The 13531-nt window shown below is 34.4% G+C and overlaps 1 non-coding gene across 1 annotated transcript; it reads right to left on the reverse strand.

Moving 5' to 3' along the window:
• Positions 1-12324: 12324 nt before the first annotated feature.
• Positions 12325-12431, reverse strand: LOC141701132 (small nucleolar RNA R71). Its single transcript, XR_012566685.1, has one exon. It is a non-coding gene; the product is annotated as a small nucleolar RNA R71 (small nucleolar RNA).
• Between the last annotated feature and the right edge of the window lie 1100 nt (positions 12432-13531).

Raw genomic sequence — 13531 nt, forward strand, 5'->3', positions numbered from 1 at the left:
TAGTTCTGGCCGATGTAATACATAACTGTGGATCTCTTTTCCGAAACGTGAGCAGCATTCTCTTCTAAACCAGCACAAACAGGAAGAATATTGGCAATAGTTGCATAATTTGGTACAGCAGACTCTTTTAGCATCCAGCAGAAAAGTTTAAATGCCCTCTCCTGTGAATTTGTTTTCTGCAAACCCTGAAATCATAGCATTCCATGAAACAACATCTTTTTCAGTGATAATATGAAACATGTCAATTGCATCATCACAGATAAGACCAGATTTTGCATACATAGAGACCAGCGAATTTCCTACCAGGGTATCTGATTCTAATCCATTTTTTATCGCATAAGAATGTACACTCCTCCCTGCACCCAGAGCTCTTGCACGAGCACAAACAGGAAGATGATAGCAATAGTGACAGGGATAGGTTTAAGGTCCTCAGCAGTATGCATTTTGAAAAATAATCTCATCACCTCACTGTCATGAATCCGGGACCCTGAAAACCCAGATAAAACAATGTTCCAGGTCACTGCATCATTGATTTTATTTTGCCTGAACAGTTTTACGCAGTCATCAAAAACATTACATTTAGCATACATGTTAAGAAGCGCCTTGCGGACAAAGTGGCAGGAAATATGACCTAGCTTAACAACCTGACTGTGAAGGCTTTTCCCTAATTTAATGTCTGAAATAGCAGCGCATGACTTGAGCATGGTGGAAACAACATGATGTTCTGTATTATACCCGGCTGAAAATCGTAGGGAGAAACCATCATTCATAGTGCCTAAATCGATGTCACCCGTTGATAAAGTTATTCTCTATATTAGCGTGTACCATATATACCAAGTTTAAACATAATATGCGAAACAATGAATTATGTGGAATAACATCATTTACAAAAAAACATGATTCATGAGGACGCAACAGCAGGTCTCTACAACAAATCTGGTTTTAGTATGGAAGAGTTCATTCACATATTAAAGTAGAACAGAAAATAGCGGATTGTTGCATACAAATTAAGCCTGAGAAACAAATAGGGTGTATTATGTATGTATTAAAAAAACCAAGTATAAAGGATGAGACCAGAAGCCAGTTAGAAATATTTAAACACGTAGCCTTCGATCTAGTAGAAAATAGTAGAATGATAGAAGGACAAACTAGGAGGCCTTTGAATCATGAGATTTTAATTAGGATAATGGGAAATGGAAATGAGATTCTAATCCGTTTTTGTGTCAAAATCTCACTCCAATTAACCAGGTTATAAAATCCTATTATCGAACAATAGCAAAACTAAAGGTTCGTTATATATTCATCAAGTTATATCATAAATAACTGGTCAAACAAAATTCGATCATTCCAACAGGAGCTTATAGACTTTCAGTCCAAATTCGACTTTGCTGTCTAAGTCGATTGCTAGGAGATATACTTCAGGGGAATCAGTGTTCAAAATTAGAACATGAATATATTTGTTGTTTAAACATGAAAATTACACTACACAGTACACACAAGCACAAAGCTACTGTGATCAATAATTTCAATTAATATAGTTAATATTTATACATATTCGTATAAAGCTACTAATTATGACGAATAATTGAGCAAAAAGTGAAGCAACTGCTGTAATTGAGTAGAAATTGGTACCTGTAGAATATAATCGATTAGGAACTTAATTTTCCGATCAAGCCGCCGGCGAAGCAATTGCTTACATTTGGGGGGTCAAAATGGGCTGAGTTGGGAAAAAATTAAAGGTTTTTGGAAAAATAATATTATTACACTAAGTATGTTACTCCTAATAATTACATTTGGGGGGTCCACTATGCAGAATTCCATTACGTTACAACTTGCATGTCTACCAGGAGTTGCCCATAATTACGGAATACCATACCTTGCACACACATTTACATCTCAAAGATACTTTGCTTCCAACCAGCTTAAGATCTCGGCCAATATTTCTTCAGGAAAAAAAACATTTCTTCTTTATCCAAGAACTACGTTTGCGTCATCTATATTTGGGCCACGTCATTTCCCTCTACAATATTTCTCCGCCTGCTTATTTTCCCTCTAGGGTACACCTTCCCGCTAGAACATCTGGGCTTCATCAATATATATAATTAAGGTTTGGGATTTTAGAATTGAGTGGAGTTTTACAAAAAATTACATTTTATTATATATAATAATTACATTTAATATATATATATATATAATTACTAATTTAATTTTATATTTTAACTTTATGTAATATTAATTGTAAAAATTTAATATCAAAAAGCTGTAAAAAAATCATGTTAACCAATTTTATTAATTACTTATATTATTTTTTATTGTACATTTTTATATAAAAAATATTAAAAATTACTTGGATAAAAATTAGTTAAATATTTTATAATATATAAAAGTAATGTTTGTTAACTAATTTTTTCATGATTTAAATATTATAATAACATCAGTAAATATTTTATTGTTATACATATATATATATATTATTTCCACTTATATTTAAGTTAAAAAAATATTTTTATTAAAAATTTCTTTTCAACCCTTTTTGATAAAACATAACTATTAAAATTTGAAAATAACAATAAAAACTGTTTTTTGAATATAGCTAATCATTATAACTAATATCACTAAAGCAGAATTTCTTACAGGTTCATCATTTTTACATAATATCTATTTTCTACTAATATAGCTTAATGAATATAGCTACTCCCGTCGGAGATGCTCTTAGTTATGGAGTTTAAAAAACTCACCTGTTAGTAAATAACAATTAAGAAGATCAACACCACAAACAGTGGGTAAACATGCACTTAATGTTAAAAATTAGGTCTTTTCAGAAATTATAGTAAGAAAAAAAAAGGAATGATATGCAATAGTCAGTACAGCCTTTCCCAAACATGATTTGAGCATTCTTTAAATCAAGAACCAAAAGAGCAAGTGCAGTTTTTCTTTAGGCTGAGAGCAGGTGTATTTGAATCTGCAGCCAAATTAGCAATTTAGAGGGAGGGAGGAGAGAGAGAGAGAGAGAGAGGCGATTAACTCACTAGCGGAAACAAATTAACAGAGTGAATACCACAAGCAACAAACTTTTTCTCTATACACATAGTGTAAACATCAAAGAATAACTAAGATGGGGACTGATATGTAGATAGAAAGAAGAATACCTAAAACTAAGTCTGACCAAAATGGAGATTGAAGATGGAGACCGGGGGCACGCAGCTTCTTAATTAGCTTCTTAATTTTGAAGATATGGAGTGAAGATGGAGATGTCATCGAAATTAGAAGAGATTTGGGAAGATGGCGTTTTGATTGGAAATTACAAAATTAGGACTTGCACCTTGTCCCTGGGAAGAGGAGTGTAAAACTGGCCACTCATCACGTAAACAACTTCGTGAATATTTTTTATATATTTCTTTTTTAATTAATCTTATGCGGCAGTTGTCAAGGCACGGGCGTATACAACTGTTTAAGAGACATACTTCAACTACGGTAAACTTACATCATACTATACTATGGTTCTAACAAATCGGCACTAATTACTTTAATTACATATTAGGGATTATCGATAAATTGGAAATTAATTGAAAAGATTAATCGGAATAAAAATTAGATATATTTTAATATTTTAATAATATTTAATATATTTACCTTATTTATTAAGAAATATTGAGTTTGAGACATTAAAGGAGCGCAAAATGAGAAATAGAAGGGGCTTACGACAATGAATCCATGAACGGGACTTTTTACCGTAAGTCCCATGTGAAGAAGGCTATGGGCTGAGGTATTATTGTTGGGGTTAAACCCAATAGATAGTATGGTCTTGCTAATAGAAAACATAATTGAATTGGGTAATAATTGTATGGGTAGACAATTATTATCATAATTGAGTTGGGTAATAATTGTATGTGTTGACAATTATTATTATAATGGGAATGGGTAATAATTGTATGGGTAGACAATTATTATTGTAATCAGATTAGTTATGTCTTGTTGGCTAAGTTTGTGATGGCTATATATACATAATCATGTTATTGTCTTAATGTATGCTTGAGTATTGTTTGACTTAAGTATCGCTTGAGTGAATACCGTTTGGTGAGATTGATTGTATTATTGATAATTGTTTTGATTAATAATACAAGTTGGGACGTGGGTTCTTTCCGCGTCATATATTGAGTGTGTGTTTTGCATTGTTTGTTTGGTTCTATACTTGTGTGTGTTCCCCCTAACAATTGGTATCAAGAGCCAAGATCATGATGGAGAAGGTTAGGGGATTTGAAATTGAATTGTTTAATGGAAGAAACAATTTTACCTTGTGGCAAAGTACGGTAAAAGATCTGTTAATTCAACGATGGTTATATGCGACTATCGGAGGGAAAAAGCTTACTGAAGTTGATGATACAAAGTGGGGAGACATGAAGGTTACGTGCGTCATCAACGATCCGGTTGGCCCTTGCACCGGAAATCAAGTATGATGTTCTTGAAGTGGACAATCCCAAGAATTTGTGGGAGAAGTTAACGAAGACTTATCACTCAAAATCTTTGGCCAACAAGTTGTTTCTTAAGAAAGATTTGTTTGGGCTCAAGATGGAAGAAGACGGAGATTTAAGAGATCATCTGAATCGTTTTAATGGCTTAATCGACCAGCTAAATAATTTGGATGAAAAATTAAAGGATGAGGACAAAGCTGTTCTACTACTAGTGTCTCTACCGAAGAAGTATAATACTGTGATGACTTCTTTATTGGTTGGGAAAACGAAGTTAGATTTGGATGAGACTATTGTTTTTCTTCTAGAGGCCGAAAGATTGATGAAACAAGAATCGAGTGACACATCTGATGGAAGTGCATTTTTGGTACGTGCACGTGACACGGAAAAGAAGTATGCTAAGAAACATAACCCTAATATCAGGTGTTTTTATTATGAGGAATTGGATCATATACAATTTATGTGTCCAAAGTCAAGAGAAGACTTGAGAGAGTCGAAGAAAAATCGAGGGGGTATTGTTTCACTTGTAGAAGCTGATGAAGATGTTTTTTTGGTTCAAGAAGAGAAGGGATCAAAAGAAGAATGGGTGCTTGACTCGGGATGTTCTCATCACATATGTGGTAGGAGGGAGTGGTTCTCGTCTATAAAAAGTGTGAGGGAAAAATTGTAACTTTACCGAACGGTAAAACGGTAAAGGTTGCTGGCATTGGTGAGGTAACAATGAAACGTCACAACGGTCGTGTTCAGAAGTTAACTCAAGTAAGATACATACCGGAGTTAAATCGAAATCTGATTTCGTTGGGTAAATTAGTTGATTTGGGATATACAGTTATGATAAAGAACAGTATGTTGAAAGTCACTAAGGAGATTTAGAGATACTCAAAGGTCGAAAAGATAAGAGAAATCTTTTTGTACTAGAAGGAGGGGTTATTGTTCGAGGGGAGGTATTAGGCGATCGACATCGATGGCTTGATGGTGACCGGACTAACCGTTAATTCGGTTGTGCATGAAATCATATTGGGATTGAAAGGGAGGATTGTTGGGGTTAAACCCAATAGGTAGTATGGTCTTGGTGATAGAAAACATAATTGAATTGGGTAATAATTGTATGGGTAGACAATTATTATCATAATTGAGTTGGGTAATAATTGTTGTGTGTTGATAATTATTATTATAATGGGAATGGGTAATAATTGTATGGGTAGACAATTATTATTGTAATCAGATTAGGTATGTCTTGTTGGCTAAGTTTGTGATGGCTATATATACATAGTCATGTTATTTGTTTTGATGTATGCTTGAGTATTGTTTGACTTAAGTATCGCTTGAGTGAATACCGTTTGGTGAGATGATTGTATTATTGATAATTGTTTTGATTAATAATAACAAGTTGGGACGTGGGTTTTTTCCGCGTCATATATTGAGTGTGTGTTTTGCATTGTTTGTTTGGTTCTATACTTGTGTGTGTTCCCCCTAACAATTATATCACTGTTTATCGTTATCTCGCTTACTGTACTTATGTTTATGGATCATTGCTTACCAAGGACACAGGACACACATATTTGTGCACACACACAAGCCGGAGGTCTTTCGAGTAAACAGCATCTTCATTCTTTGGAATGAGGGTAAGGCTGCGTAAGATATACCCTCCCCAAACACTGCCATAGGCGGGTATTATTGGGTACGATTGATTGATTGATTGATTGAATCTGATTTCAAAAAATTGATCGGCCAAATATTTTTAAGGATTAATCGGAATTTTCTTAAAAAAATCAGGAATTTTTTAGAACACTGCAACAAACTTTTAAATCACTTTTTTGACAAATAAAATGGAATGCATTCATTAAAATACTGGAAGATAGTCGAACAAACCTCCGAACTAATAATACAATCTGATTGGTAAACAAATAAACGAACTAAATAAATAGTCGTCTTATTTTCAGATTGCTTAACAAATAGAAAAAAAATTCTTTAAAATAAAAAGATTATAATAACTTTCCTACCAATCCATCTAACACCAACCCTGAAGATAACAACATCGCAATTGACCTTCACATTAATGTCATTTATAGCCCAATATTCAAAAAAATTAGTTACATCAACTAAAAATCGGAGGAACAAATGCCCCAAATTATGAATAATTTTTTATTGTGAAAAGTAAGTACTTGTGATATTCACCATCATCTCAGTTTCGATGCAAGAATTCCATATCTGCCAAATAATCATATAATCATTTTTAACGGAACCAACACCAAAAAATACTTTAAACAAAACATACTCACACCCAAAAAAATTTAGGACAACCTTGATAACAAGTTACAAGAAAGATCTCACCCAAAAAGGATTAGATCCCACCATAAAGGATGTTTATTCGAAATTTTGAAAAAATAGTAAAATAAAAAAGAAGATGCTGGAGTGAAAATGATTAAACGATGAAAGGAGATTGTAAATATGCGGAATGAAGAATGAAATGGGTGATTAAAACCCTAAATCTGAAAACGGAGGCCCACTGTTATTGGAGAGAGTACTAGGGTTGTCCGTTGAAAATTTGGGACGACTTTTAAATCACTTTATGCGTCTGTTTTATATATATCAGCCGCCAAAAATGAATACGCATATGTCATATGACAGTTTTTGTACTAGTGTTTCTACGTAAGTATTTAAATTAAATTAGATTTTCATTTCTTCAATATTGTATTCATTTAAATTCATAAATATTTTTAACTGATTGATAAAAATAAAAGTTTTAAGGAAATTACTAAATAGATAAACACATTTACTGAAATATATAATTAATGATTATTAGTTGTGTATAAATTTATTTATTTATTTATGATTAATAAGTTTGTATTGAATGTCAATTGATGTGCTAATTTATTTATTTATTAATTATTAAAAACTGAATGTTACGAAATCGGTTTATTTTTATTATTCAAATAAAGATCTCATAAAATAAAAAATTATCAACTTTATTTTTGATTATTCAAATAAGATCTTACTTTCGTATAAGAAAGATCATTATTCACATCTCATAAAAATAAAAATTATCTTATATTTTATCATTTGATAGTCGTTAAGTGGTGTAGAGAATTTAAATTATAATTCATAGATAATTATTTTTTTATATTTTTTATCATTACTTATGAAGGTCTTTTTTACATGTTTTTAGTCTATGTTTCCCATGTTATCTTTGTCGGTGAATTAGACCGAAAGGCATGTCTAACATGTGTGCTCATTCATTTTCTTTCTTTAAAAAATTCAGATAATATAGAAATTATAGTGTAAAGGTGAAATAGTGATGTATGCATGTTAAAAACACGTGTCATCACATCTCCTACAAGCCACCAAACTAACTACATGCCTTCATTAACTATATGGTCACCATCACATTCAGAAGAACACAGGCATATGTCCCTAAAAACTTTTTATTTGTGTCGGACACGTTTGTCAATTCACATTTTTGATTGTTAATATCTTTAATTTCGGTAGTAGTATTAAATATAAAAATTTCACTGTATTAAAGTATTCATAAATACGAATCCAACAAGATCGCTCATGACTATATTTGTTTTTATAAATTAGATGTAAATTAGTAGTCAATCGCTTACTGTAAACAGTGTAAAAAAATTCAAAATGAGAAACATAAAAGACGGAGGGAGTATAACATAACAATAGTAACACCCAATACTCACGCAAGGAAAACCAGGTCAATTTTGACCATGCAAACGTCGTATTCTACGAGGAAAGTACATGCATCTATGATAATCATTGATGGAGTGCACATATTCACACGTCTGTGATGCATAGAAGAGTCGTATATTGATATTATTTGAAAAATCTGATACATCCCGATTTGCAAACCTAGATATTTTAGATAAATTCATGCATGTTCCGGCCTGATTTTAGAAAAAAAAATCGGCATATTTCAATTTTTAAAAATTAGATTTTTTAAAGACCTTTATGAATCCTGCCCGATCTAATTTTTTCATCTCTTTTGGTAGGCGTAGTCAGTGTACATACATCAGCAAAAAACGTTAACGTATAGCGCTCATAATTATTTAAAAAGTGTACGCCACCTAGCACAAATGTTCCCAGAACATTTTTATTCTAGATTAGTACGTATATATATATTATGCAGTGTCAGATTTATTTTAAAATATGTATAACGGCCCTCTAATCATGAATAATGGGTATTTAGGAAAATCTTGCAGTAAATTGGTATTTAATTATAATAAATTTTAATCTTTGTATTTAAAATGACGAAAAATATAATTCAGTACGTATCATGAGTAAAGTGTGAGTCATATTTAATAAATATTACTACGTATGTAGCTACAGGGTATTGACAATCAAAGAAGTGAAATAAAATAAATAAAATTATGATAATTATTTATGTAGGTGCAAGGAATAAATCAGGTGAAGTAATAAAATTCCGACACAGGGTAATGTCAAAATCCCGTAATGTCTTTATTAACAAAGAACCCTGTGAATCTCCACTTCCTGTTCAGGAAAGAACCCAACCAAACACTTGTCATTGTATCCACTCCACATTCTTTACAAACTTTACCAAATCATTACTACTAAAAATATGATTTCATTTATGCCAAAACACATTTACTAAATCACCAGTACTAAGAAAAATAAAATAGTCTTGAACCATTCAATTAAACCACACTCACCGATATCATAACAACATACTCTTTACTAAATTTTAGTAAAAATAATCACTCCAATCATTGTGGTTGCATAAAATCTCATGAAGCTTAGGAATCAGGGGCTTTGATAATCGGAGATATTTACATAGCTCAGGCGGCTCAATATCTAACTTACATTGAATCCCTGACTCTTCAAGTATTGTGCATAGCATATATAGACTCGTTGGACATAGATTCTTGTTTTCTTGCAGTGGAGTGAGTGCTTAAAGTTTTCCAGGTACTTTTGCATAATGTGACCGAGTAGGAAAACGAGTTTGAGGTTAAGCCTCGTGGCCCCGCCATAATCCGAAATCTCATCTCTTTTTAGGAGAGCTTACTCGAACTTTCCAGAATAGCCGTGCAAGCATCTACTACAAAATCTTCTACATATTCTTGTTATGCCCATTTTGGGCATGACCCCTAAACAAGTGCCTATAAGTATAAAAGTTGGATGGTCATGGGAAGAGGATTTGGCCTTATGGTCACAGAAAGAGGATTTGGCCTTAAATTTATGGAAATTGCGAGCTAGGCCGGTAAGCTCGCACGTTTACTTATTTGTTGAGAAATGGGTTGCAGGCCACTGCATAATAGTCTTTGGGGGTCTATTTTTGGGAGTGTCGGGCTGAAGGTCCATTACTTGAAGGCCCGTCATGTGATACATAAGTCACACAAGATGGGCTAGTGAGCGCGCATGTCATGAGTAGTAATTGGAGCTTTCCTAACTAACCGAGCTCGCATCGCATGAACGTGTCATGCGAGCTGAGGTGAGAATAACACAAACAAGGAACTTATATAATATTATATAGTGGAAAGGCCAAATGGGCTCGCTTCTTTAGTTAATGAGGATTGGTGCAAGCTGAGGTCATCAGGCCGGTCGCATCCTACAATTCTAGCTATATTATGGATAATGATTCACAATCGATTATTTGTAAATTTTGGGGGCGACACGGAATATTTCTATAATCACGAAAGAAATGCGGAGATGCCGCGATATTATAGGAGCTGTGTGAGTTTAGTCGAGATTTGCTTGACTAATTGGCTGAATGAGTGTTGAGTGGCATTTATGACACTTTATTACGCTCCGTAAAGTTTTGAATTGGTGTATTTGTACTTAAGTTGGTGTTTTAATGTGTTTTCTAGTGTTTTTGCATTTTCAGGCATTCTTCAGGTAATCAGGTGAATTAGCATTGTTTTGGTGCTAATTTGGTGTTAGGAAGGTGTTGGAATAAAAGCTCGTGAAAGACCAGCTCAAATCAGCAAGAAAAATGAAGAAGTCAGAATTTTAATCAAAAGGTCAGCGCGCCCGTGCTGTGATAGCGCGTGGCCGCGCCCAAAGTCCAGAAGCCCAGCGCGCTCGCGCTGTTGAAGCGCGCGGCCGCGCCAGGTCGGGAAAAGATATCCTGATTATATTGGGCTTTTGATCCAAAAGACTTCTATTCTGCATGGGGGTACTATATATACATAAATAAGCTCATTTTTTAAAGGAGACATACCAGAGCACAAGGAGAAGGCGTAAGAAGACCGTTTTAGCACAATTCAACCAAGGCGAAGAAGATCTAGTTTTAACTTGTGATTCTTTGTTTAAGTTGTAACGTTGGATGCTAGTTTTCTTATTCTTGAACATATACTCTTGTTTCGTACTTTGTTTATTATTCTTTTATAAAGACTACGTTTATTATACCATGTTTTCATCGGAACACACGTTGATGATGAGTCTGATCATGGGCTAATCGTTATCGTGGGGTTCCAGCGGATTTATTTATGGATTTCTTTAGTTGATTTGTTTCGATGCCTTAGTGTGTGGTGATTGTATGATAACCTAGTATTGGTTGTGCTTATTCATCTTATGAGCATCGCGAACTTATAAGATAGTGTGTTAATTCTTAATGAAGCGAAAGTGAATTTAAGGGTTTAGAACTTACCATGCTAGCATAGGTTCATGAGTTATTATTATGCATGATTCGTAGGTAATTTTAACCATCTTACTTGCCCTATGTAATCACGGTAGATAACTTGTGCATTAACCCGTTATGTTGTCAAATTCTATAGACATATAGGGTCTCAATATATTTGGTGTCTATTCAACTTCTATCTCTTTTGTGGATGTCTAGTAGTATGGTATTCGTACAACGAAAGTTGGCATTTATCAGTTTCGTGTTATCTGATTAGTATCATCACCATTACATGCTAAGGTTAAGAACGAAAAGGCTATTGAATGAAGTATTTAATGAATTTGGAATCCCATGTCTGTTATATATATTAATTCAACCATTGTTATTCTCTTAGTTATAATTGTTAGGTTAAGTTTAGTTAAAACAATCTCAACTTGTTATTTGTCTTAGCATTGGATAATAACCATATCATTGTTGCATATGTGCATATTCTTAAATTAACCAAAGAGTCTTTGTGGGAACGAATTTGATCTAAATCTTATACTACTTGCAAACGCGTATACTTGCGTGTATTTTAGCGCGTGTTTAGCGATGAACAAGTTTTTGGCACCGCTGTCGGGGACTTCGGTGTTAATTTTTAGTTTGTGTGTTTGTCATTAGTGGTCGTTAAATTTCATTGACTCGAACATTGTTACTTATCTATTTCCTTTTCTTATTTTAGGTACTCTAGCGAGCGTGTATGCATACGCGTTCTCGGTCTCGTAAGAGAAATCTGGATCAAGCCGAGGAAGAAGCTGTAGTGGTTCGAAGGGAAGTTGTTAAGGATGAAGAGAAGGTAGAAGAAGAAAGGAAAGTCGAGGAACCAGTTTTAGTAGTGATGGGAGATCAAGCAGAAATTCCTAAGGCTTTGATGGACTATTCTCAGCCTAAGATCAATGATATTCAGTCAAGCATCATCAGACTAGCCATCTCGGCTAACACTTTTGAGATCAAGTCAAGCACGATTCAGATGATACAGAACTCAGTTCAGTTTGGGGGTTCTTCTACAGAAGATCCCAACATGCACATCAGGGATTTTATCAAGATCTACGACACTTTCAAGTTCAATGGTGTGACTGAAGATGCTATTAAGTTCCGACTCTTCCTATTCTCTCTCTGAGGGATAAAGCTAAGTGCTGGTTACATTCTCTACCACCAGGGTCTATCACTACTTAGGAAGATCTTGCTCAGAAGTTTCTCACTAAATTCTTCCCTATGGCGAAGACTGCTGCAATCAGGAATGCTCTTACTCAGTTTGCACATCAAACTGGAGAATCTGTGTGTGAGGCTTGGGATCAATATAAGGAGATGCTAAGAAAGTGCCCACACCATGGCATGCCTGATTGGATGATTATAAATTGTTTCTACAATGGATTGGGTGCTACTTCTAGACCCATGCTCAATGTAGCATCAGGAGGAGCCTTGTGGGCTAAGAGCTACAATGAAGCTTATGAATTGATTGAACTGATGACTGCTAATGAATACCAGAATCCTTCCCAGAGACTAACTCAAGGTAAAGTAGCAGGAATTCTGAAGTTGGATGCAGCAACTGCTATAGCTGACCAACTTAAGGCTTTGACGATGAAAATGGACACTTTGGCTAATTATGGAGTTAATCAAATTACTAGTGTCTATGAGCTTTGTGCTGGTGCCCATGAGACCGATCAGTGTGCTATTTCTAGTGAATCAGCTCAGTTCGTGAGCAACTTTCAGCGATCGCAACAACCTGTGTCAGCCACTATCATCATAACAACCGCAATCATCCTAATTTCAGCTGGAGCAACTGGCCGTACCTTGATAGATGTACAGAAGGGTGATCTTACAATGCGAGTGATGGATCAGGATGTAACTTTTAATGTGTTCAATGCTATCAAATTTCCTACGGAAAATGAGGAGTGCTTAAAGGTGGAGTTGGTCGTTCTATGGTTACTTCAGAACTTGATCAATTGTTAAGGTCTGATGCCTTAAAGAAGGCCTTGTTGGGGAATTCAGATAGTAAAGATGATGAAGGTGAAGAGCAATTGCAATATCAGAATGATTCTCCCTGGAAGAGGAAGATTGGTATGCCTTTTGAATCTCTTGGAATAGAGGAATTGAATAAATCTCCAAAACGCCTCAAGCCATCTATTGAGGAAGCTCCTACTCTTGAGCTGAAACCACTACCTGAACATTTGAGGTATGCTTTTTTAGGCGATGCATTTATTTTGCATGTTATTATTGCATCTGACCTTTCAGGTAGCGACGAGGAGAAGCTCTTGAGGATTCTTAGAGAATTCAAATCGGCAATTGGTTGGACTATAGCAGATATCAAGGGAATCATCCCTTCGTATTGTATGCACAAAATTCTTCTAGAGGAAGGTAGCAAGCCTACGGTTGAGCAGCAAAGAAGACTTAATCTAATCATGAAAGAGGTCGTAAAGAAGGAAATTCTTAAGTG

This window comes from Apium graveolens, unplaced genomic scaffold (genome assembly GCF_009905375.1).
Source record: "Apium graveolens cultivar Ventura unplaced genomic scaffold, ASM990537v1 ctg3388, whole genome shotgun sequence".
In the NCBI taxonomy this organism is placed as follows: Eukaryota; Viridiplantae; Streptophyta; class Magnoliopsida; order Apiales; family Apiaceae; genus Apium; species Apium graveolens.